The sequence below is a fragment of the Aotus nancymaae genome, unplaced genomic scaffold (assembly GCF_030222135.1).
Source record: "Aotus nancymaae isolate 86718 unplaced genomic scaffold, 86718_ANA_hifiasm-v0.15.2.pri h1tg000006l, whole genome shotgun sequence".
Lineage (NCBI taxonomy): Eukaryota > Metazoa > Chordata > Mammalia > Primates > Aotidae > Aotus > Aotus nancymaae.
The window spans coordinates 81,382,054-81,405,780 of record NW_026988417.1 but is presented as its reverse complement, the minus strand read 5'-3'; the positions used below and the strand labels follow the sequence as shown (position 1 = coordinate 81,405,780).

At 43.0% G+C, this 23,727-nt stretch overlaps 1 pseudogene; it reads left to right on the top strand.

The window, feature by feature from the left end:
- The first annotated feature begins 4,289 nt into the window (after positions 1–4,289).
- Positions 4,290–4,754, top strand: LOC105706978 (low molecular weight phosphotyrosine protein phosphatase-like; annotated as a pseudogene).
- Positions 4,755–23,727: the final 18,973 nt, after the last annotated feature.

The following is a 23,727-nucleotide window of genomic DNA, read 5'->3' as shown; positions in this document are numbered from 1 at the left end:
GAGGTCCTTACCGGACACCAAATCTGCTGGTGCCTTGATCTTGACCTTCTCAGCCTCCAGAACTATGAGAAATAAATTTCTGTTTATAAGTTATGCATTCTATGGTATTTTGTTATAGTAGCCTTAACATACAAAGACACAGCCTTTATGGATGTAATTGGGCTATTCCATTCAAGTTATTGCCCAGATCCCTTTTGAATTAACTGGATAACATTTCAAGATAGGTGTCTTAGTACATTTTGTGCTGCAATATTAGAATACCACAGATGGGGTAATTTATAATGAACAGAAACTTACTTGCTTACTGTTCCAGAGGCTGGGAAATTCAATATCAAGGTGCTGGCATCTGGCAAAGGCCTTCTTGCTGTGTTAACAAATGACAAAAAGGTAAAGACAGAGGAACTCTGTGTCCTCATGTAGTGGAAGAGCAGAAAAGCAAAGAGGCACAAACTCACCCTTTTTAAATGGCCTTAATCCCCACCTGTGACAACTAAGCCCTCATGGCCTAATCACCTCTCTAATATCCTACCTCTTAATAATGTTACAATGGCAATTCAATTTCAACATGAGCTTTGAGGGGAGAAACATTCAAACCATAGCAGTAGGTACATAACTGTCAGCATAGAGTCAACTTAAATGACTTGCCCAACAACCTGGAATGGAACATGCACTCCGGGCTATGTCAGCTGTGTTCTAATTAACTGTGCTGATGTTTCTAAGGGTAAATGGCTTAGAACGTATAGTCAGTTAAATAGTTTCTCTCCAAATACATGTCTACCTGGAATCTCAGAATGTGCACTTATTTGGAAATAGGGTTGTTGCAGATGTCATTTCTTAAGATGAGTAATGCATCTACAAGTCAGAGGACACCACCAGAAGTAAGGAGAGAGGCACAGAAAAGATTCTCCCTCAGAGCCTCCAGAAGAAACCAATATTGCTCACACCTTGATTTCAGACTTCTAGCCTCCAGGATTGTGAGATAAAAAAATTCCTATTGTGTTAAGCCACCCAGTTTGTGGTACTTTAATATAGTAGCCCTAGCAAATTAATATAAAAGGTAAGTATGATGCTTTAAAAAGCATCAATTATAGGCTTCAACGTAGTGTAGCTATGGCATCTGTCACCAGGTTAATTGCCAGAACTGACTGACTGCTCTGGCATCTTCCTAGTCCAGAGTTCTCTTCCTCTGAGAGCTCCATGTGTGTTCTTCCCAAAGTGTCAACTCAATCAAAAAGAATGACATTTCCAATCTGACAAAGTCTATTTTTAGTCAAGGTATGTGGGGAACTGTACTCCCTGGCTAGAACTCTCCAATAAGCACTGAAATCCCTTTGCAAGCAAATGTAGGTTAGCCAAATCTGTTTTACAAAGCACCTCCCTCCACCTGTGATTTTGTTATAGTATCAGTCAAATCACAGCTCCATATCAGTCTCACAGAAAGCATGTAAATTTATAAGATTAAACTTATATAAGCCTTGACCTTGATCAAGTCCTAATCATTTCCAAGACAAGCCTTTATATTTTCTTTGATACTATATCAGAGCAGGTACTCTAATTTATCGGAGTAGAAGCATATATATATATATATATATATATATATATATATATAGAGAGAGAGAGAGAGAGAGAGAGAGAGAGAGTCTTGCCTTGTTGCCCAGGCTGGAGTGCAGTGGCACAATCTTGGCTTACTGCAACCTCCGCCTCCTTGGTTCAAGCTATTCTCTGCCTTAGCCTCCCGAGTAGCTGAGATTACAGGCACCTGCCACCATGCCTTTTTTTTGTATTTTTAAATTATTTTTGTATTTTTAGTAGACACAGGGTTTCATCATCTTGGCCAGGCTGGTCTTGAACTTCTGACCTCGTGATCCACCCACCTTGGCCTCCCAAAGTGCTGGGATTACAAGCATAAGCCACCATGCCCAGCTGCTGAAAAATATTTACCTCTATTTTACTTTCTTATTGAAATATTATTTATACCATAAAGCAAGACTCTAAATGTTAAGGTAAAACTTCATGTTGTAAGGAATTTCAAACTTTCCCTCTGGGAGTTCTGTAATTGAGTCTGCTGAAATAAATTGACAACAGACAAATTAACAGAAGAAGGCATACAAATTTTTTTTTTTTTTTGAGACAGTCTTGCTACCTGTCACCCAGGCTGGAGTGCCATGGGATGATCTCAGCTCACTCTGCCTCCCAGATTCAAGCAAGTCTCCTGCCTCTGTCTGCTGAGTGGCTGGGACTACAGGCACTCACCACCATGCCTGGCTAATTTTTATTTCTTTAGTAGAGACAGAGTTTTACCATGTTGGCCAGGCTGGTCTTGAACTCGTGATCTGCCCACATCAGCCTCCCAGAGTGCTGGGATTACAGGCGTGAGCCACTGCACCCAGCTGGTATACAAATGTATTAATGTGTGCATATGCACAAGAGTCACACAAAATATGAGACTCAAGGAAGAGTCAGATGGCTGAAGTTACAATACCCTCTTTATAGGAGAGAGGGAAGTGGGGGATGTAGGTCATTTGAGAAAAAGAGTAAATGATTTTTAGGTAAAATTAACCATCCCAAAGGACACACAGTAGCCTGAAACAAAGTTTCCCTGTGCTCTAGGGAAGGTGGCAGCAGGTTACAGAAGGAGAGGGGCAGAACTGCACTGTGAACAAAGGTTACCCTATTATGTAGAAAAAGTCTCTCAGGTTAAAAAAAAAAAGTCTCAGAGCAGCCTCCAGAAGAATAAGAATAGCCTGTCTGGGCATGGTGATGACTTTTAATCTTCACTCGTGACTAATCTTGACTGGTTATTTGATGCAATTCCTAAGGAGGGAGTTTAAGACAGTAGAATTTATTTTAGAAGAACTTCCCTCAGTCAGATAATCTCTTTTGTTCAAAACACTCAGCATGCTGAAGCCCCATATTTTGGGATAGTGTTTTCTGAGCCCCAACACTGTCTATGGAGAGGACCCATGAAAATTAATTATACCCCTAGGAAACTCATCAAGTGCAGACCTAGTCCATTCCTCTTTATATTAAAAGGAAATCTTGACATAAAATATTTCTAAAGCTTCAACATATTATAAAATAAAATGAAAACTATTCATTTTAATCTGTACAGAAGTAGAAAACCAGTTATCTTAATAAATTGCTTAGGGGATAGATTCTGATCCCAGGTCAGCCTCTGAAGCATCCAGTGAACTTGGCGGTACAGAATCTAAAATGCACTGAGAAGGATGTCTTTAGTGTACAGGGTTGACATCAAATTTATAGAAACGTTTCAGTTATACATCAAGTGGGCAACTCTTGATGATTCCACTGAATAAAAAATAATTGCTGCTAATTAGAAGCTAACTTTTTTTATATCTCAACTAGTCTTTGAAAAGAGATTCCCAGTGATATTATTTATTGAGTTATTTTAGTATTCACTTTGTAAAGATACTAGTATTTGTCATATTCAGAAAAATCCTTTAAGAAACATAGATGAGGCCGGGCGCGGTGGCTCACGCCTGTAATTCCAGCACTTTGGGAGGCCGAGGTGGGTGGATCACGAGGTCAAGAGATCGAGACCATCCTGGTCAACATGGTGAAACCCTGTCTCTGCTAAAAATACAAAAAATTAGCTGGGCATGGTGGCACGTGCCTGTAGTCCCAGCTACTCGGGAGGCTGAGGCAGGAGAATTGCCTGAACCCGGGAGGCGGAGGTTGTGGTGAGCCGAGATCGCGCCATTGCACTCCAGCCTGGGTAACAAGAGCGAAACTCTGTCTCAAAAAAAAAAGAAAGAAAGAAAAAAAAGAAACATAGATGAAATATTCTATAAAACACTGAAATAAAATAATTCAAAGAATATATTTTCAGGCCAGGCACAGTGGCTCATGCCTATAATCCCAGCACTTTGGGAGGCCAAGGTAAGCAGATCACTAGAGCCCAGGAGTTCAAGACCAGTGTGGGCAACATGGTGAGACCCCATCTTATTCTTTTTTTAAAAAATAAAAAGAAAGAGGGCTAGGTGCAGTGATTCATGCCTGTAATTCCAACACTTTGGAAGGCCAAGGTGGGTGGATCACCTGAGGTCAGGAGTTCGAGACCAGCCTGGCCAACATGGCAAAAACCCATCTCTACTAAAAATATAAAAAAAATTAGCCAGGCATGGTGGCAGGTGCCTGTAATCTGAGGCTGAGGCAGGAGAATCGCATGAACCAGGGAGGCAGAGGTTGCAGTGAGCCATGATTGCGCCATTGCACTCCAGCCTGGGTGACAAGGGCGAAACTCCATCTCAAAAAATAAAATGGGGAGGATGGTGGAGCCGGTTACCAAGTCTGTGCTGTTTGTGTGTCTGGGTAACATTTGTAGATCACCCATTGCAGAAGCAGTTTTCAGGAAACTTGTAACTGATCAAAACATCTCAGAGAACAGTGGTGCTGTTTCTGACTGAAACCTGGGCCAGTCCCCAGACCCAAGAGCTGTGAGCTGCCTAAGAAATCATGGCATTCACACAGCCCATAAAGCAAGACAGATTACCAAAGAACATTTTGCCACATTTGATTATATACTATGTATGGATGAAAGCAATCTGAGAGATTTGAATAGAAAAAGTAATCAAGTTAAAACCTGCAAAGCTAAAATTGAACTACTTGGGAGCGATGATCCACAAAAACAACTTATTATTGAAGATCCCTATTATAGGAATGTTTCTGACTTTGAGACGGTGTACCAGCAGTGTTTCAGGTGCTGCAGAGCGTTCTTGGAGAAGGCCCAATGAGTCAGGTTTGTGCACTGCTGCAGCCAGCCTGACTAGACCCCACCCTGAGGCCCTGTGTTTCTCAGTCAGTGTGTAATAATGTTCCAGAGCTCAAAGCCCCAGCTCTTTGTTCAGTTGACTTACTGTTTCTTACCTTAAAAAATAATTGTAGATGAAGTCAGTTCTGTTTGGCAGAAGAATAAATAAAAACCTTTGATTCAGACAGTTTATGGGCTATATTAAGCATTCTTAGACTAGTCGAACATCTCACTTTGCCCCAGTTACAAAAATAGCTGAACAAACAACATAAAATATAATGAAGGAAAACCTCACTTGAAGGCCCAGGTCAACATCTAAGCCCATTGAGACTTAGATCATCAAGTCTACCTCTTCAGCAGGTGTGTGTGGATGGCCTGATGGAGGGCAGGTGCCCTCTGCTCCTCCTGAGCTACCTCTCCCTTCCCCAGGGCTTTTTATGGATTCACAGTAGCCCCTCTGTAGGAGCTCACAGTATAGATTAGAAGTGTTTTAATTTATACACACCCATAGTGCATACCTGTATATTGAAAAGATAGAGAAGACAGAAAGATTTATGGAAACAGTCATTAGCACCTTTAATACTTCTTGATTTTGTTGAGTTTACTTCATGAGGAGGTCAGCTCATTTGCTCTCATCTGAACCACTTTGCCTCTGAAACTTAATTCCTCCAGAAAGAAGGACACTTGTATGCTAGTCTATCTGTGGTCAGTTGAGGAATATGAATTTTGTATGCACATGTAACCCAAATGTCCAATATAAATTGGCTTATTTTTAAAAATAATTTTAAAAGTTGGGAAAAGTTTTATTTGGCATGCATAAATATTGATTATTAAGTATTCTTCATCAGCATTTAATAAATGTATAGGCAGATACACATAATTTCTGTATATTTTGAGATAATGTCAAAATCATATGAATATTTCAAAATGAACGGGAGTTACAAAAATACAGCTAGAGATATGAAAAAAACAAAATAAAAATAAAATATTTTCAGCAAATAAAATAACTCTTAACACCATAGGTTCTGCAGCCTCTTTGCAAGCTGGCTCTAGAAACACAAGAAACCCTGAAATGGGTCTAGTAAGGGAAAAGAGAAGCAGGAATTATCAGTACCAAGCTGCAGCAAAAGAATGGGGAGTTTTCATGTGTTAACCTTCCTGTTTTCTCTTTCCCTCTTCCCTTCCTCCTTTGTTTGCCCTGCGATGTCCCATGCCATTAGAGCACCATACTTAACTTTCTTTTTTTTTTATCCCCTTCAGGAAGCTGATGAAAGTTATACATCTTCTCTTCAGAAAATGATGCATATACTCATACAATTATGAACACCATTCTAGGAGTATTCATGGATTCTCTGTATTTAGGGATGACCTAAAACACTCCTCTTTCCTCATTATGAGCCTCTGCCTCAACCTCTTACCAAATCTTTCAATAAAATAATTTGATAAACTCATTCGTACCCAAATACAAGAAGGCTTAATATTTGGCCATTCTCTCACAGAAGAGAATTATAATTGAAGTGACATCATCTGTAACTGTAGAATATAGCATCATTGTACTATGTGGGAGCACCATTTACACCCTAATGACTCCTTCCTGGGGACCCAAAATCAAACCCTCATATAAGGTTAACTTGATTTTGGATGCCCACCCTTGAAATCAATTCAGAGTATATAGAATTGAATTCATCTTTCCCCCAGAAAATTAATTCCACTTCCTTTTTTTTAATTTAAATTAAGACAGTCTCCCTCTGTTGCCTAGGCTGGAGTGCAGTGGTGTGATCTCAGTTCTCTGTAACTTCTATCTCCTGGGTTCAAGCGATTCTCCTGCCTCAACCTCCCAAGCAGCTGGGGATCACAGGTGCCCACCACCACACCCGGTTAATTTTTGTATTTTTAGTAGAGATGGGGTTTCATCCTGTTGGCCAGGCTGGTACCAAACTCCTGACCTCAAGCAATGCACCCGCCTCAGCTTCCCAAAGTGCTGGAATTACAGGTGTGAGCCACCGCACCTGGACTAATTCCACTTTTATTGCTTTCATAATCCAAGTTCAGAATCTTGGAATTACCTTGATCCTTCACTCTTCTCTCATCCATCATCAAACACTGTCGTTTTTTCTTGATAATGTCTTTCACATCCATCCCTTCCTCTATGTATTGGTTTCCTATTGCCTCTGTAACAAATGACTCCAAACTTAGTGGGCTAAGACAACACAAAATTTATTCTCTTACAAATTATGGAGGCCAGAAGTCTGAAATGAGTCTTACCGGGCTAACATCAACATATTGACAAGGCTGGCTTCCCTCGGGAGACTACAGGAGATAATCCACTCCTTGCCTTTTCCAGCTTTTAGAAGCCGCCCATATTTAATAGTTCATGGGTTTATATCCCTTTCTCCTAACTTCAACTCCTCTGATTCTTTCATGTAAAGACTCTCATGATTACACTGCGTTGACCATGATAATCCAGGATAATCTCCTCATCTCAACATCTTTAGTCGTATTTGCATTTAAAAAACATATGCATAGGTTCTGGGGATTAGGACATAGACATCTTGGCAGAGGGGGACACATCATTCAGCCCACTGTACTCTATAATATCCACCTTTTCCTCAACCCTATTTCCAGTCCTTATCTGTACCACTGAACTAGTTCAACATTTCCTGAACTGGTTTTCCTGACCCCAGCCTCTCTCCCAATTCCCCATCCATTCTACATACCAGTAACAAATGTTCATCAAAATTTAGTTCTTCATCCTATTCCCCATACCAATTCCAAGGCCCTGAACCTAGTTTACTTTAGCCTGGCATTGGCCACTTGTTTGTTTATTTGTTTGTTTATTTGTTTTTTCAGACAGAGTATGACTCTGTCACCCAGGCTGGAGTGCACTGGCACCTCGGCTCACTGCAACCTCCACCTCCCAGGCTCAAGTAATTCTTCTGCCTCAACCTCCCAAGTAGCTGAGATTACAGGTGTGTGCCATCACACCTGGCTAATTTTCATATTTTTTTTTAGTAGAGACAGGGTTTCAGCATGTTGGCCAGGCTGGTCTCAAATTCCTGACCTAAGGTGATCCATCTGCTTTGGCCTCCCAAAGTGCTGGGATTACAGGCATGAGCCACTGTGCCCAGTCCACTCTTAACAATCTCCATACTGTCCCGTTACCTATGTACAGCAATTATTTGTTCAGATCACACCCCCTTCTTGCCTTCAAAATTCTCCCATTATGCCAAAGTTTACATAAGTCCCACCTCTTCCATGACTTCATCTCAGCAGTTCCAAGTCACAATGTTTCTACTTTCTTTTACTTCCTACAGCATTTTTTGTTAGGGTGATGCCTGTAGCATTTATCACTTGCTACTAAGTATAGGTCCTTTCTCCACCTCTTTCTCACTGTATGATCTTAGACAAGTCATTTCCCATGCCTCTGTTTCCTTGTCTATAAAATTGACAATATTTATGTTCTAATTATACGATCAGTATGAGGGTTAAAAAAGATAACAAAGCATTTAAGATAATTAGCATGTAGTGTTACCTCCTCTCCTTTTTCTTCTCATTTGCCTTCTTTAATATATGACCGAAATCCTTTGTTATATTAAAAATTTCTTGAAGATTCTATTTATTTTTCTTTCCTTTTTTTGAGTCTCGCTCTGCTGCCCAGGCTGGAGTGCAGCGTTGTGTTCTCAGCTCACTGCAACCTCCACCCCCTGGGTTCAAGCGATTCTCCTGCCTCAGCCTCTCAAGTAGCTGGGACTACAAGTGCCCACCACCACACCCAGCTAATTTTTGTATTTTTAGTAGAAACGGGGTTTCACCATGTTGGCAGGCTGGTCATGAACTCCTGACCTCAAGTGATCCGCCAGCCTCGGCCTCCCAAAGTGCCGGGAATACAGGCATAAGCCATAGCATTTGGCCCATTCCAACTATTTCTTATACATTATGCCATATACATTGGAGGCTCAATAGATACTTCGTCACTATTGTTGTGTTGATGATAATTATGATAATGTAAAAGGACAATCTGATATTTTCACAACGTTGATATGGTCCTTGAAATTTTTATTTCTCATTTTTATTATATAAGTGAACACCTTCTTTTCTCTTAAACTGTTTACACTCCTATTAACTGTGTGGAGAGATTCATCTTAATTCATTGTGGAAACACATAAAGACAATGCTTGGCAAACAGCTGGGCTTCGTCAAATATTAGCTGAAGGAATGAATCTTCTAGTGTTGTAGAATCTGCCTGTCACATTACCTCCTTTATCCATAATTGATAATATGAAAACTGAAGAAATTGTATTTAATGATCTCTAAAGACATTTGAAGCTCTAAAATTCACTCTTACTAGAATACGGTGAATGGGGCCAGAAACCAAGAAAAAACCCTTTCTTGCCTTTTGAATTGTTTCCTCAAACAGTGCTGTCACTTGACATCCCATTCTGTGGTGCCAATTTATAACATATATCTGTTTATGGAGACAGAAAGGCAAATTTTTGCACTAATTGCTAAATACAAATTAAGTCAGCCACTATTCAGTAGCTATTATTTGCAACTGTTTTTGGTATTACAAGCCTATCATACATACATATATATATATATATGTATATGTGTATATATATATGTGTATATATATATGATATGTAAATATCATACAAAATATATTTTGTTCTAATGCAAAAAAATTTCAATCAAATATATATGTGGTGCTTATATAAATGTTCATTTGATTGCAGGTAATATAATAAAATGTTCTTTTAAAGACAAATGTACAATTAGAGTTGAAAATGTGAAAGTGCAGTTAATATAGGTTTTGGCCAGAAATAGCTAAGTCCCTGTCCTACATCAGTAACTTCTCCCCTTAAGGTCCACAAGGAAAATACATGCACAGAGGATTAAGCAAATTAAAAAACACACTTGCTACTAGATAAGGCTTTAACGTCAAACTTCAATGCAGAACTTTAGGATACTAATTTGCAACTTGAGTAAGAAGTACCTTTGCCTTAACTTCCTTAGTCTAAAGGATCTTGAACCAAAACAGAGGCCTGTTTTCTCTACATCTGCCCCATAGCTCAAATCCACGTCTTAGATTTTGCTATCCTAACATCCACTACATTCTTATGTATACCCCAGGTTTGATGACAGTCCTGTAACATCCTAACCACTCAGCTCTTACAATAATAGAAGATTTCGTTAATTGAAATGAAATATTAAATGAATGTGGAATAAAGTTTTAAGATTCACATTTCAAATTCATGCATAAATTGATAGTGGTAAGTTAATATCTTCTACAAACATCAGCGTTCTGTAAAGCAAAGGATGTTTTCACTGAATGTCTAATGTAAAAAATGTCTGATGCTGTACAAGGTATTTCAGGAAGGAAAAAGTCCCAAGAATTTCACTATAGTTGATGGCTCTTTGTTATTGCTGAAGCTCTTAAATTCTATTGTTGTAGAGAGTTGACCCTTAAAAGCACTGCAGCCTGGTACCACTGACTTATTTTAGACAGGGGAGCAAAGAAGAGCAAGTGACATCATCTTTGTGTCAGCTGTTAATGCTTGTCAGCTTTGACAAGCTAAGGAGGAGCTCTAGAATGACATTGAGACCAAATCAGTATTCAGCTTTTAAACTCTTAGGGCAACATGGTTTTTAGCATAATCACATTAACGTGCTATTTGCATATCCCAACTCTACTAGAATATGGATCATTCATTGTGTGAAAAGAAAAAATCCTATAGAGGAGGACACAGAAGTGTATCTTCACTGGTGTTCTGCCAAAAGTTACTTTTCAATAGGTAACTGGCATCTAGTAGCTTTACTATTCCAATAAAGGCTTTTCAAAAATTGGCACTATCATTGAAAATCAAATTTGGTCAAGGAGACCAGACTCAGTTATATATATCCAGAGCTGAAACTTTATATCTGTCTACATGAGTTTTAAAAGAAAGAGTCTATAATAGCCAAGCAGTTTTTTAAAATTCTGAAAGTATTAAATATAATTACGAATTCCATATGACCCAGCAATTCCACTTCTGGGTATTTATCCAAAAGAGCTGAAAGCAAGTTCTCAAAGACAGCTTGGTAAACCCATGTTCACAGCAGCATTGTTCACAATAGCCAAAAGGGGGAAACAACTTGTGTCCATCAGCTGTTGAATGGATAAACAAAAGGTGGTATATGCATAAATGGAATATTATTTGACTTTCAAAAGGTAGTATCAAACATATGCTATCACATGGATGAACTTTGAGAATATTATGCTAAGTGAAATAGAAGTCACAAAAAGATAAACATTCTGTGATTCCACTACTACAAGGTACCTAAAGCAGTCAAATTTATGAAGACAGAAAGTAGAATGATTGTCAGGGCCTGGAGGAAGAGGAAATGGAGAGTGGTTATTTAATGAGCACAGAGTTTCCATTTTGCAGGACGCAAGAATTCTGTAGATAGATAGCGGTGATGGTTGTACAACAATATGAATATACTTACTAGCCACTGAACTGTACACTTTAAAATGGTTAAGATGGTAAATTTTATGTTTTATGTATTTTACCACAATTTAAAATAACAAAGAACTATTAATTAACTTTAAGTAGAAATTGTGAGCAGTATTACAATAATCTGACATTATAAGACATTAGATAGGACACTGTATTCTCCTTCCCTTACTTTCCAGATCCCTAATACTCTGAAAAGATGGAATGTGCATAAAGCTGCAACCTCTGTGCACTGCCACAGGACTTCCCCTATCCTTGTCCCTTCTTCCTATCATTCCCTCTGGAGTTGGGAATGTGGTGGGATTTTTACATCCCAGGATGCAGTGGGCCACTTTAATTCTTCCTAGATTCTGCCCAGTTGCTTTCAGGGAGCTGCAATTTTCAAATGGCTATAGATTGATTTTGGGGGTGGAGGAGGTAGAGGTAAATGGGGATAGGGAAACCTGTGACCTGGCTGCCTCAGAAGATAGTGCCTGCTCATTTCAGGCATGACAGATTGGAAGAGAGAAGAGTTTTAGTTCTACTTTCAATTAAGAAGGATCATTCTGTTTCTGGCAGTAAAATTTGGGTAGTCTGTCAACTGTGTTCATTTTTCAGTTGTGTTTTGTTGCTTTTCAATGTGTTTTGTTGCTTTATGATTGATGGAAATGATTTTTAGATCCTGGCAACAGACTGACAAATCCTACCATTTTTGGAGGGGAAATGTGAAATTTTCATGTTTTCCGGACCATCACAGGTCTTTTCACTGACAGCTAGGAAAGGATGTCAGGGCTGTGAGCCAGGTGCTGTTTTAAATCATTACCTTTCTCTTTACTCTTTCTACTGCTTTGTTTTGGAAAGGGCAGATTCAAGCATGGGAATCTCCTTTGGGACTATCAGTGAATCTGTAGTGAAGATTTGCCTTTTCTAAGATTCATTCTCAGAGAAATTTAGAATTACATTTCAAACCAATACAGAGGTGACAGGGTAAAGGGAAGCTCTGAACTGCTTAGGTCATCATCCTATCATCTATCCCAGAATTCCAGAAGTCAAACTAGGCAAACAGTCCATGCTTCTTGGGTCCCTAGTGACACTGACTTGTAGCAGTGTAAATAAATGGTTATATTGTGCATATTTCTAAATTCAGATTTTCAATATTCAGTTAAAATGTCATCTAATCAAGAGATTAAGCTATATAATGACTGGAATAGTGGCTGGATTCTAAACCTGATGAACTTTATGTCCCATGTGCACACAAAGAATTTTTTTTTTTTTTCTGAGACAGAGTCTCGCTCTTATTGCCAGGCTGGAGTGCAATGGCATGATCTCAGCTCACCGCAACCTTTGCCTCCTGGGTTCAAGCAATTATCCTGCCTCAGCCTCCTGAGTAACTAGGATTACAGACATTCACCACCTTGCCTGGCTAATTTTGTATTTTTAGTAGAGACAGGGTTTCTCCATGTTGGTCAGGCTGGTCTCGAACTCCCAACCTCATGTAATCCTCCTGCCTTGGCTTCCCAAAGTGCTGGGATTACAGGTGTGAGCCACCATGCCCAGCCAAGGATGTTTTTTAATGACTGATGAGTAAGCCAATTTTTTTTCTTCTCCAAATGGCTATGGATTTTCTTTTTCTCAATGAACACTGATCTTGAATACGCTCAGAGATGTTAAAACCCAGCTGTTTCTCTTTGTGAACAAAAAGCATCTTAATTACTTTTTATAACATATACATGCCTTTCACTTTAGAAAAGTGCAACACTTAACAAATGACATTTTAATTAAAATCCAGTGAATGCTTTTTCCTGTTCTTTTTCTCCATGTATTGTTTTGCTCCATAGTTTCGGAAGCGGATACACAAGGGAAAAGCATCTCCAAAATAAAACTTTTCAAATAAAAGAATCAGTTAAGAGAATCGTTAACCAGACCAGGCATGGTGGCTGATTGGAAGACCCTCTCTCCAAATATAGTCACATTCTGAGGTACCAGGGGTTAAGACCTCAACATATGAATTTTAGGAGGACAAAGTTCAGCCCATAATACCAACTCACAGGCTTGCCATGCTTTTTCATTTGGTTGAGTTCCTTGTAGATTATGGATATTAGTCTTCATCAGATGCATAGCTTGTGAATATTTTCTTCTACTCTGTGGGTTGTCTGTTTACTCTGCTAATTATTTCTTTTGATGTGCAGAAGCATTTTATTTTTTGTTTTGTTGCCTTTGCTTTTAAAGTCTAAGTCATGAATTCTTTGCCTGCCAATGTCTAGAAGAGTTTTGATGTTATCTTCTCGAATTTTTATGGTTTTAGGACTTAGATTTAATTCTTTGATCTATCTTGAGTTGATCTTTGTATAAGGTGAGAGATGGGAATCCAGATTCATTCTTCTATATGTAGTTGGCCAGTTTTCCCAGCACCATTCATTAAATAGGGTGTCCTTTCCGCAGTTTTTTTTTTTTTTTTTTTTTTTTTTTGTATGCTTTGTTAAAGATCAGTTGGCTGTAAATATGTGGCTTTATTTCTGGGTTCTCTAGGCTGTTCCATTTGTCTACATGCTTATTTTTATAGCAGTACTATGCTGTTTTGGTAACCACAGCCTTGTAGTATAATTTGAAGTTGGGTAATGTGATACCTCCAGATTTGTTCTTTTTGCTTAGTCTTGCTTTGGCTATGCAGGTTCTTTACTGGTTCCATAAGAATTTTAGGACTTTTTTTTCCTAGTTCTGTTAAGAATGATGATGGTATTTTGATGGGAATTCCGTTGAATCTGTAGATTCCTTTTGGCAGTATTGTCATTTTCACAATATTGATTCTACCCATCCATGAGCATGGGATTTGTTTCCATTTGTTTATGTTATCTATTATTTTTTTCAGTAGTGTTTTGTAGTTTTCCTTATAAAGCTCTTTCACTTCCTTGTTTAAGTATATTCCTAAGTATTTTAATTTTTTGCAACTGTTGTAAAGGGACTGAGTTCTTGATCTGAACCAACCTCACATTGATTATTGTTGGTGTATAGCAGTGCTGATGATTTGTGTATATTGGTGTCATTTCCTGAGACTTTACTGAATTCATTTATCAGATCTAGGAACTATATGGATGAATCTTTAGGGTTTTCTAGGTATATATAATCAGTGAACAGTGACAATGTGACTTCCTCTTTTCCAATTTGGATATCCTTTCTTTCTTTCTCTTGTCTGATTGCTCTGGATAGGACTTCTAGTACTATGTTGAATAGAAGTGGTGAAAGGGGGCATCCTTGTCTTGTCTCAGTTCTCAGGTGGGATGCTTTCAACTTTTCTCCAATCAGTATGATATTGGTGGTGGGTTTGTCATATACAGTTTTTAATACTTTGAGGTAAGTCCCTTCTAGGCCTATTTTGTTGAGGGTTTTTATCATAAAGGCATGCTGGATTTTATCAAATGTTTTTTCTGCATCTATTGAGATGATCACATGGCTTTTATTTTTAAATCTGTTTATTTGATGTATCACATTTATTGATTTACATATGTTAGACTATCCCTGCATCCCTGATATGAAATCCACTTGATCATGTTATATTATGATTTTGATGTGCTATTGGATTCAGTTAGCTAGTGTTTTGTTGAGCATTTTTGTGTCTATGTTCATCAGGGATATTGGTCTGTAGTTTTCTTTTTTGTTATGTCCTTTCCTAGTTTTGGTATTAGGGTGATGCTGGCTGGCTTCACAGAATAATTTACAATGGATTCCCTACTTATATTTTGGAATAGTTTCAGTAGAATTGGTACTAGTTCTTTGAATATCTGACAGAATTCAGCCATAAATCCATCTGGTCCTGAACTTTTTTTTGTTCAAATTTTGTTTGTTCTTTTGGAGACAGGATCTCATTCTGTCGCCCAGGCTGGAGTGCAGTGATGTAATCTCGGCTCACTGAAACCTCTGCCTCCCATGTTTAAGTTAGTCTCCCACTTCAGCCCCAGAGTAGCTGGGACTATGGATGAGCACCACCATGCCTGGCTAATTTTTATATTTTTTGGTAGAGACGGGGTTTCACCATGTTGGCCAGGCTGGTTTCAAACTTTTGACTGTAAGGCTTGTCCTTGGGTTGTTGCCGTGTTTAAAATGAAGAAACTGAGGCCAGCAGGAAAATAATCCAATGCAAGAGAATTTATTCAGTCTCCTGGGTGAGGTTCTGCGGTCCGGACAGGAGGGGCTGGAGAAGTCGCACGGATTCCTCTCAGGCACGGGGTTTTATAGGGAGTGGAGGCATCCGATTGGCTGTGCCCAAGGTGAGTGGGACAAAATGGAGGGGAGTGGGACCCGGATGGAAGGGAGTGGGGCCCACATAGGACAAAATAGTATCAGGTAGGTCCTGATGGGGCTTTTTTCCCGGACTCCCGGGGGGGAAGAAGGCATGTCTGAGCTCCCGGCAAGGGAAGGGGGCGTGGCATGTGAGGGAGGGGGACGTTTCCGAGCTCCCAGCAAGGGAAGGGGGCGTGTCCAAACTCCCCGCAAGGGAGGGGGACGTTTCTGAGCTCCCGGCAAGGGAAGGGGGCATGTCCGAACTCCCCGCGAGGGAGGGGGGCGTGTCCGAGGTCCCTGGCGAGGCAACCGGCCTTACATTCTGACCTTTTGATGATAGATAGAGGGCGCCGCTCTTTCTGACTACTTCCTGCTGAATAGGGGTGAAGTAAGGGGGACAGGTCAGTTGGCTGGTGCCTCGACCGAGACACGGACAAAGGGATGAAGCAGCATTTAGTTAACAGCCACTCGTCCAATCTCTCGCATACGAGCTTGTAGGAACCTGAGCTAGTGACGTGATTTGTTGCTGGAGGGAGGCTAGAGAAGTGGCTGACACTTCAATGGCTACACGGAGCTTGTCTTCCAGTTGAGTGGCTGAAGTGACACTGTAGCCCATTGCTCCGCTTCCTATTCCAGCGGCTACTAGAGATGATGCTAAAGAGAGGCCGACTACTACAGGGAGGAAAACAGCTCGTTTGTTTCAGTGAACAGAGGGAGGAGGCATAAGGAGGGAGAGGAACTCGGCCTGCCCATATGCCCTCAACTGTGGGACCAGAGTAACAGGTATGGAAGGGAAGGGAAGAGAGGCATTTATAACCTTGGTTAGGGTCCCATTACACCAAAAGTATCCTCCCGGAGGTGCATAGTGGGTGGATCTTACTTTTACAGTTGTGTTGCAGCTGGGGCTGTCAGTTGTTCCGTAGCAGAGAAAGAGATCCTGGGAGTGTGCTTTGAACAGCGGGATCCCTGTTAGGATGGTGTCAGGTCCCGTAGGTGATCGTGACAGGTTGAACTTGGTCCGGAGGGGAACTGCGGCTAAGGGGGATTCATTGAGGGAGGCACACAAAAAACAATTAGTAAAGTTTATGGCTTCAGTTAAACTTAACATATTAACACCTTGCTGTACTAGTGTTAACCAAGAGAAAGGTTAGGGGTTATTGCTGGAGGATCCAAGTTGGTTAGTTAAAGCAGCCTCATTTTGTAAAATGGTGTTGCCTAATGAGCTGAGTCGGTCTACTTCCACTGGCACGATGCAGGTATAGGTTCGATATATTTGCCATGTACCACTGGGGTGGCTATTTGTAAACCTGGTGTATATTTTACCTGCAATGCCCTTTTCCCATCGATCGTGCCAGGGGTCACGAATAGTAAGGGACACCTTGCCTTGGTTGTCAATAGAAAGTACTTCACTTTTTGGGGTTTTATGCATGACACAAGAGGCGTACGGGCATCCACCAAAGATAGTGCTCCACTTATGACAAAAATTCTTGGTTTGGTCATACAGAAAGCAGAGGGCAAAGTTATTCTGAGAGTTCTTAATAGTATTGGCCTTGGATTTTGGGAACTCGAATTTTATGGGGGATTTGCAATCTATAGGCTGGCAATCTACTTGAGCAATATATTGGGTCTTGGTAGTGGGGCCTTGTTTCCAGGATTCCTGCAAATAGAACCGCCAGGCATAGTAGGGACTGGCCTTAAGGGGAGATATCAGAAGGATTGTTAGGAGGATTTGAAGGGTTAGGAATTGACAGGCAGGGGCTGCAGGTGAGGCGGAGGTGAGTGGGCCCCAAGGGTTTGGATTTCCATTGGTCATCTTGAGGTGCCGCCTTAAGGCGGGACACATGATACCACGGGGTGTGACCTAGGAGTTTGGCAGCCGTGGAGGTGGTTAGGATAACGATGTGAGGTCCTGACCACCTAGGCTGCAGAGATCCTGGCTGGAGCTCCCGAAGGAGAACACTGTCGCCTGGTTGCAGGGGTGCTGCCGGGTGCGAGTCTCCAGGCCCTGGAACAAGGGGGAGAGCACGATCTGCGTGCTCCCTGAGTAAGTGGCGAAGGAGAGATAAATAGGGAAGGAAGGTGGCTAGGGGAGGTGGTTGCACCGGAAAATTATGGGAAACCAAGAAGGGCCGACCGTACAGCAACTCAAAGGGGCTAAGGCCTGTTGGTTCCCGTGGGGTGGCTCAGATCCAGGCTAGAGCAAGAGGTAGGAGAGTAGGCCAAGAAAGTTTTACCTCAATGGTCAGTTTGGCCAAATGGTCTTTGAGAATCCCGTGGGCCCGTTCGACCTTACCCGATGACTGAGGGTGGTAGGGGATGTGTAGTTTCCAGGAGATGTTGAGAGACTTGACGACCAGCTGGACTACCTGGGCTATGAATGCTGGACCGCTGTCTGACTGGATGGTGGCAGGTAGGCCAAAGCGGGGGATGATCTCTTGAATAAGAATGGAGGCTACTGTGTCTGCTGTTTCACGAGAGGTAGGGAAAGCTTCAATCCAACCTGAAAAGGTATCTACAAAGGTTAGGAGGTAGCGAAGTTTTTTGTGAGTGGGCATATGGGTGAAATCAATTTGCCAATCCTGAGCCGGCAGGTTGCCACGCATTTGGTGGGTGGGAAACTGCGGCCTTAGGCTTCCCTGAGACGAGACCTTAGAGCAAGTGACACATGTTTTGTGTACCTGCTCGATTGTCTGTTGTAGGCCTGGTGAATAAAAGAGGGGTTGTACAAAGCGGTACAACGCCTTGGGCCCTATATGTAAGGATTGGTGTATTTTGGCAATAATTGTAGGAGCCTATTCCCGTGGGAGGGCGATATTATTATTTAGGAAGATCCAGCCCTGGTCAGACTCGGTTCCTCCCTTTAACATAAGGTCCTGTCTTTCTGATGGTGAGTACATTGGTGATGTAGCTGTGCTAAGGAACAGAAGTGGAGCGGGAGCTGGCCTGGTAGTAGTTAGGGCCTTTGCTACCGCATCTGCCCTTGCATTGCCCCGAGAAATGGCATCCTGCTGAGCTTGGTGCCCTTAGCAGTGGATGACCACAATCTTTTTGGGCAGCATCAGAGCTTGAGATTTGGGTGGCATTGACTATATTGGGAGGGATAGGGGGTTGAAGCAAAGGGTTAAGACAGGGCGTAGTCTCAGTTAGGAGAGACAGTAGGAGGTGTGTATGTGAGGGGTTTGACTTCGTGTATTTGAGATTAGTGAGTTGGAGAGTGGCCCCCACAGCCTGGAGAATATCTCGTCCTAACAAAGGAACTGAGCATGAGGGTATGATTAAAAAGGAGTGAGAGAAGGGATGTCCCTCAAGGACATAGGCTAGGGGAGGAGTTTAGTTAGGACAGAAAGGCCTTCCCTTAATTCCCATGACCGTGACCTGGGAAGGTGTACTAGGCCCTGAGTAGGAAGGCAATACAAAGTAGGTAGCCTCCGTGTCCACTAAAAAAGAAATGGACTTACCCGCTACTTGCAGTGTTACCCTGGGCTTGGCAAGGGTGATGGGGGTCCTCGAGTCCGGGCTGCGTCAGTCTCCAGAAGGCCAAATAATTCAAGGGGAGGGATCGCTTCCCACGGACCGGCCTGCTCCTCACATAGAGATGCAGGGAGTGGGTCTTTGGTCCGGGATGGGCAATTAACCTTCCAGTGTTTAGTCTGTTTGCAGCTTGGGCAAGGTCCAGGAGGTGGACGAGGACAGGGGCACTGTCAGGCCCAATGTCCCTCTTGATCACATCTATAGCAGGACCCAGGCAGGGCCCTTAAAGCATTTCAGACAGGTTTCGATGGACCTTCCTCACCAGATATTTGGTAGATTGCCGGCCTCAGGGCTGCTACAAGAGCTCGGGCTTGGAGGCCTACCTTCTGCCATAAGTTGGCCTGTTGGGTGGCCTTAGCCTTATCCTCTTGGCCATTAAAAACCTTAAATGCCATGTTTACCAGGTCTCGTATGGGAGTCTGGGGGCCTTCCTCAGCTTTTTTAAGCTTCCTCCTTATATCAGCCGCTGACTGGGAGATAAAGTGGGTGGCTAGGACTGTAGCTCCTGCTAACGAGGCCGGATCCAGCCGGGTATGGAGGATCATAGCATTAGTCAAGCGGTCAAGAAAGGCGGCTGGGTTTTCATCAGGTCCCTGAGTTATTTCCCTTAACCTGTCGTAATTGACTACCTTTTGGGCTGCACTTTGCATGCCCGCCAGGAGGCACTGTAGCATTTGGTCTCGACGGTGGCGGCCATCCCGACCGTCCTGATAATCCCAGTTAGGGTCGGCCTTGGGGACCGCTGCCACACCTACTGGCATCTGGTTGTTAGTCAGATGTATCTGATTAGCGTATTCCCGGGCTGCTGTAAAAATCCGGTCACGCTCGTCTAGGGTAAGGGTGGAGGATAGGATTACAAATGTGTCATGCCAGGTTAAATCATATGCCTGAGTAAGGTAGCAGAATTCTTTGGTGTAAGCAGTAGGATTGGTAGAGAAAGATCCTAGGCGTTTCTCAATGGCTGACAAATCAGAGAGAGAGAAGGGAACGTGCACTCGGACAATACCCTCTGCTCCGGCCACCTCACAGAGGGGGCAAAGGAGGGAGGCTTCATCGCTAGGAGCACTGCGCAAGCAGGTGTGTGCACTAACGGGAGAGGCTAGGTTGTCATCAGGAGGTGGAGGAGTACTAACAGGAGAGGCTAAGTTGTCACCAGGAGGTGGAGGAGTAGGAGGTAGAGGAGCTGAAGGGGATTGAGGTTTGTCATAAGGCGGTGGAGGATTGGGTCGGGCCAGTGGAAAAGAGAGCTCTTCAGGTGAGTCAGGGTCAGAGAAGGAAGAGGAGGAGGGTAGAGGGGCTAAGGGCCGAGAGGAAGTTTCTTTGGCTAGGAGTACTTGAGCAGCTGTACAAGAGGAACAGAGAGCGGGACAGGAACGAAGATACCAGAAAGCCAGCACATATGGAATCTCTGGCCATTTACTGTTCTTCTTACAATAATTATCTAAGTCTGTTAAGATGTTAAAGTCAAGTGTGCCCTCCGGAGGCCACTTGGACTGATTGTCTAGAGGATACTGTGGCCAGGTTACAGTAGAAAGGGAGACCAGCTTTTTCTTCTTTATGGAAAGCCCTAGTTTGGGTAGATTCTGAACTAGGCATCGTAATGGCGACTTGGGATCTATGTGGGAATTCTGGTTCCCCATAATTGACTTTTATGGGAGTAATCAGAAGCAAGTAAGGGAAGGGATAGGAGTAGGTGTTACACTCACCACAAGCAGAAGTACTCTTTGCTGAAGAAGGTGGTTGTAGGAATTTTCAGGCAGCAATGGGTATTAAAAGGGAGAGAATGGAAAGAGGCAAAGCTGAAGCTATGTGAGAATTGGAAGGCACAATAAAGACAGTATTACAGGGAAGACTGACAGACAAAGGGTGGGTGCCCCCCAAATGGGAGACCAGTCTGATGCCTTCCCGGCCACGTTCCCGTGGAACCACGGGTTGAGGTCCACACAAGCCCCTGTAGCTGTTAGGCCGTGGGACTACACATAAACTCACTCACTCACACCAGAATTAGAAAGAAAGGAGAGAAATAGAGTTAAAGTAGAAAGCTGGAGATGGTAGGGTTAAAAGTAGAAAGCGGGAAAAAGTAGAGTTAATAGAAAGCAGAGATAATAGAAAGCAGGAGAAAGTAGAGTTAATAGAAAGCAGAGTTAATAGAAAGCAGGAGAAAGTAGAATTAATAGAAAGCAGAGTTAATAGAAAGCGGGAGAAAGTAGAATTAATAGATAGTAGAGTTAATAGAAAGCTGCCGCCATCTTAAGGGTGCGGTCCAGCTGCCATCTTAGGTGGAAGAGAAAGCTAAGAGCGAGAAGCGGCTGCCATCTTAAGGGCATGGTACGGCCACCATTTTGAGAGGGAGAAAGAGAGAAAGCTGAGAAAGAGACAGAAAAAGAAAGAAGCCAAAAATACAGCTTTTTAAATAAACGGGAGCCTTTTATGCCAAATGGGCTAATTTAAAACAACAAATTTAGTATGAACCAGGGATAATGGGGCTTCTGAATACCCACACCTCAATCGCTGCTGCAGGGGTGGTTGGAAGAGTGGCTAGGCGTCCCAGGCCGTGCTTACCAAGCACCAACAATGAAACGAAAGGGTTCAGGAGAGTGGGGATGTCTCCCTCTAAATCCTGACCCTGATACAACAACGGGAGGGTTCAGGAAAGTGGGGACGTCTCCCTCAAAATCCTGACCCTAAGAAACCCCTCACAAGGAGAAGACAAGAGTGTAGGGACATCTCTACGCTCAAGTCCTCGCGACGAGGCTGGGGCCACAGGCCCACAGCAAACAACGAGAAAGAGTCCCTGACGCGGCCGCGATTGCGAGCAGGGAGTCCACGAGATGAGGCAAGCAGCGAGAAGAGTAGTGGGCAACAGAAGTCTTACCTTGCGGTGAAAGGGCTGCTCCCTGGTCCGGCGTTGAGTGGAGGAGTCAGTTTCCCTCAGGAGGGGTCTTACAACTCCTTCCCGGGTTTCGGCACCACTTGCAAGGCTTGTCCTTGGGTTGTTGCCGTGTTTAAAATGAAGAAACTGAGGCCAGCAGGAAAATAATCCAATGCAAGAGAATTTATTCAGGCTCCCGGGTGAGGTTCTGCGGTCCAGACAGGAGGGACCGGAGAAGTCGCATGGACTCCTCTCAGGCACCGGGTTTTATAGGGAGTGGAGGCGTCCGATTGGCTGTGCCCAAGGTGAGTGGGACAAAATGGAGGGGAGTGGGACCCGGATGAAACAAAATGGAGGGGAGTGGGACCCAGATGGAAGGGAGTGGGGCCCAGATAGGACAAAATAGTATCAGGTAGGTCCTGATGGGGCTTTTTTCCCGGGCTTCCGGGGGGGAAGGAGGCGTGTCTGAGCTCCCGGCAAGGGAGGGGGGCGTTTCTGAGCTCCCGGCAAGGGAAGAGGGCGTGTCCGAACTCCCCGCGAGGGAGGGGGATGTTTCCGAGGTCCCCGGCGAGGCAACTGGCCTTACATTGACCACAAGTTTTCTGCTCACCTTGGCCTCCCAAAGTGCTGGGATTACAGGCATGAGTCACTGCACCTGGCCATTTTTTTGTTGGCATTTAAAAAAAAATTACCAATTCAATCTTGTTTCTTGTTATTGCTTTGTTCAGGGTTTCTATTTCTTCTTGATTTAATCTAGATTTCCTAGTTTGTGCATGTAAAGGTATTCATGGTAACCTTGAATGAACTTTTGTATATCTGTGGTATCAGTTGTCATATCTCCAGTTTCTTCGTTTTGTTTTGCAGAGCTAGCTGAGGTTTTATTTTGGATCAAAAGAAAAAAAAAGCAATTGAATTGTTTTGTAGCTGGAGGCATGGGCAAGGGGGATTACTGAGTACCAGCTTGGCCAGGAGACCGCCACCCAGGCGGTGCTCAAGAAAATGAGAGGCAGATGCCCAGATAGAACAGCAAAGTGGGTCTACTTTGGGATACCTTCAGTTTAGCCTCTCCTCCCTCTGTTGCTTGGGCAACTCTTCATCCCGGGTTCAAGTCTCACATCTGGGTGCCACTTACCAAGTACCAGCTTGGTTGGGAGACCCCCACCCAGGTGGCACTGAAGGAAATGAGAGGCAGACACCCACATAGAACAGCAGACACCCACATAGAACCCACATATCCAGGGGGCCAGCAGCCTTCCAAACTGAGAGCCTCAGGGGCTGACAGCATTCCAGGCTGAAGGCCCCAAGCAGATTCTGATCCACATAGCCATGGTCTCTTAACAGGTGAGTATTATTAACAAACAGGTGTTCTGCATTTTCTCATAACTCAAAAATATACCAAGTAGGCAGCTGTTACCCGCTTACCAGTGATTACAGACAAATGAAAAGGTATTCTCCACGAGGGAGCTATGGAGGGCAGGGTTAGCTATCTCAAAGAATTGTTTTTACTGGTATATGATATTTATACATTGTCTTGCCACTTTGGAATGCCCCAAGTGGTTTTCCACTTGGGGGTGGGGGGTTGGCTAGGTTTCCTTGCCATTATTCTTCCTAGCAAACAATATATTCTATTATGCACTCAGTATTCATCAATATTCATAAGCTTAATATTTCTCAACCGGCGGTTCCCAGGCAGTACCTCCCCCGCAGTGGGCTGAGGGCTAAGGCTGAGCCTCAGGTGGGTCTCCCATTCCCTGTGCTACCCTGCACAGGGGCCTCCCTCCTGGGATCTGGGGCAGCTGTAG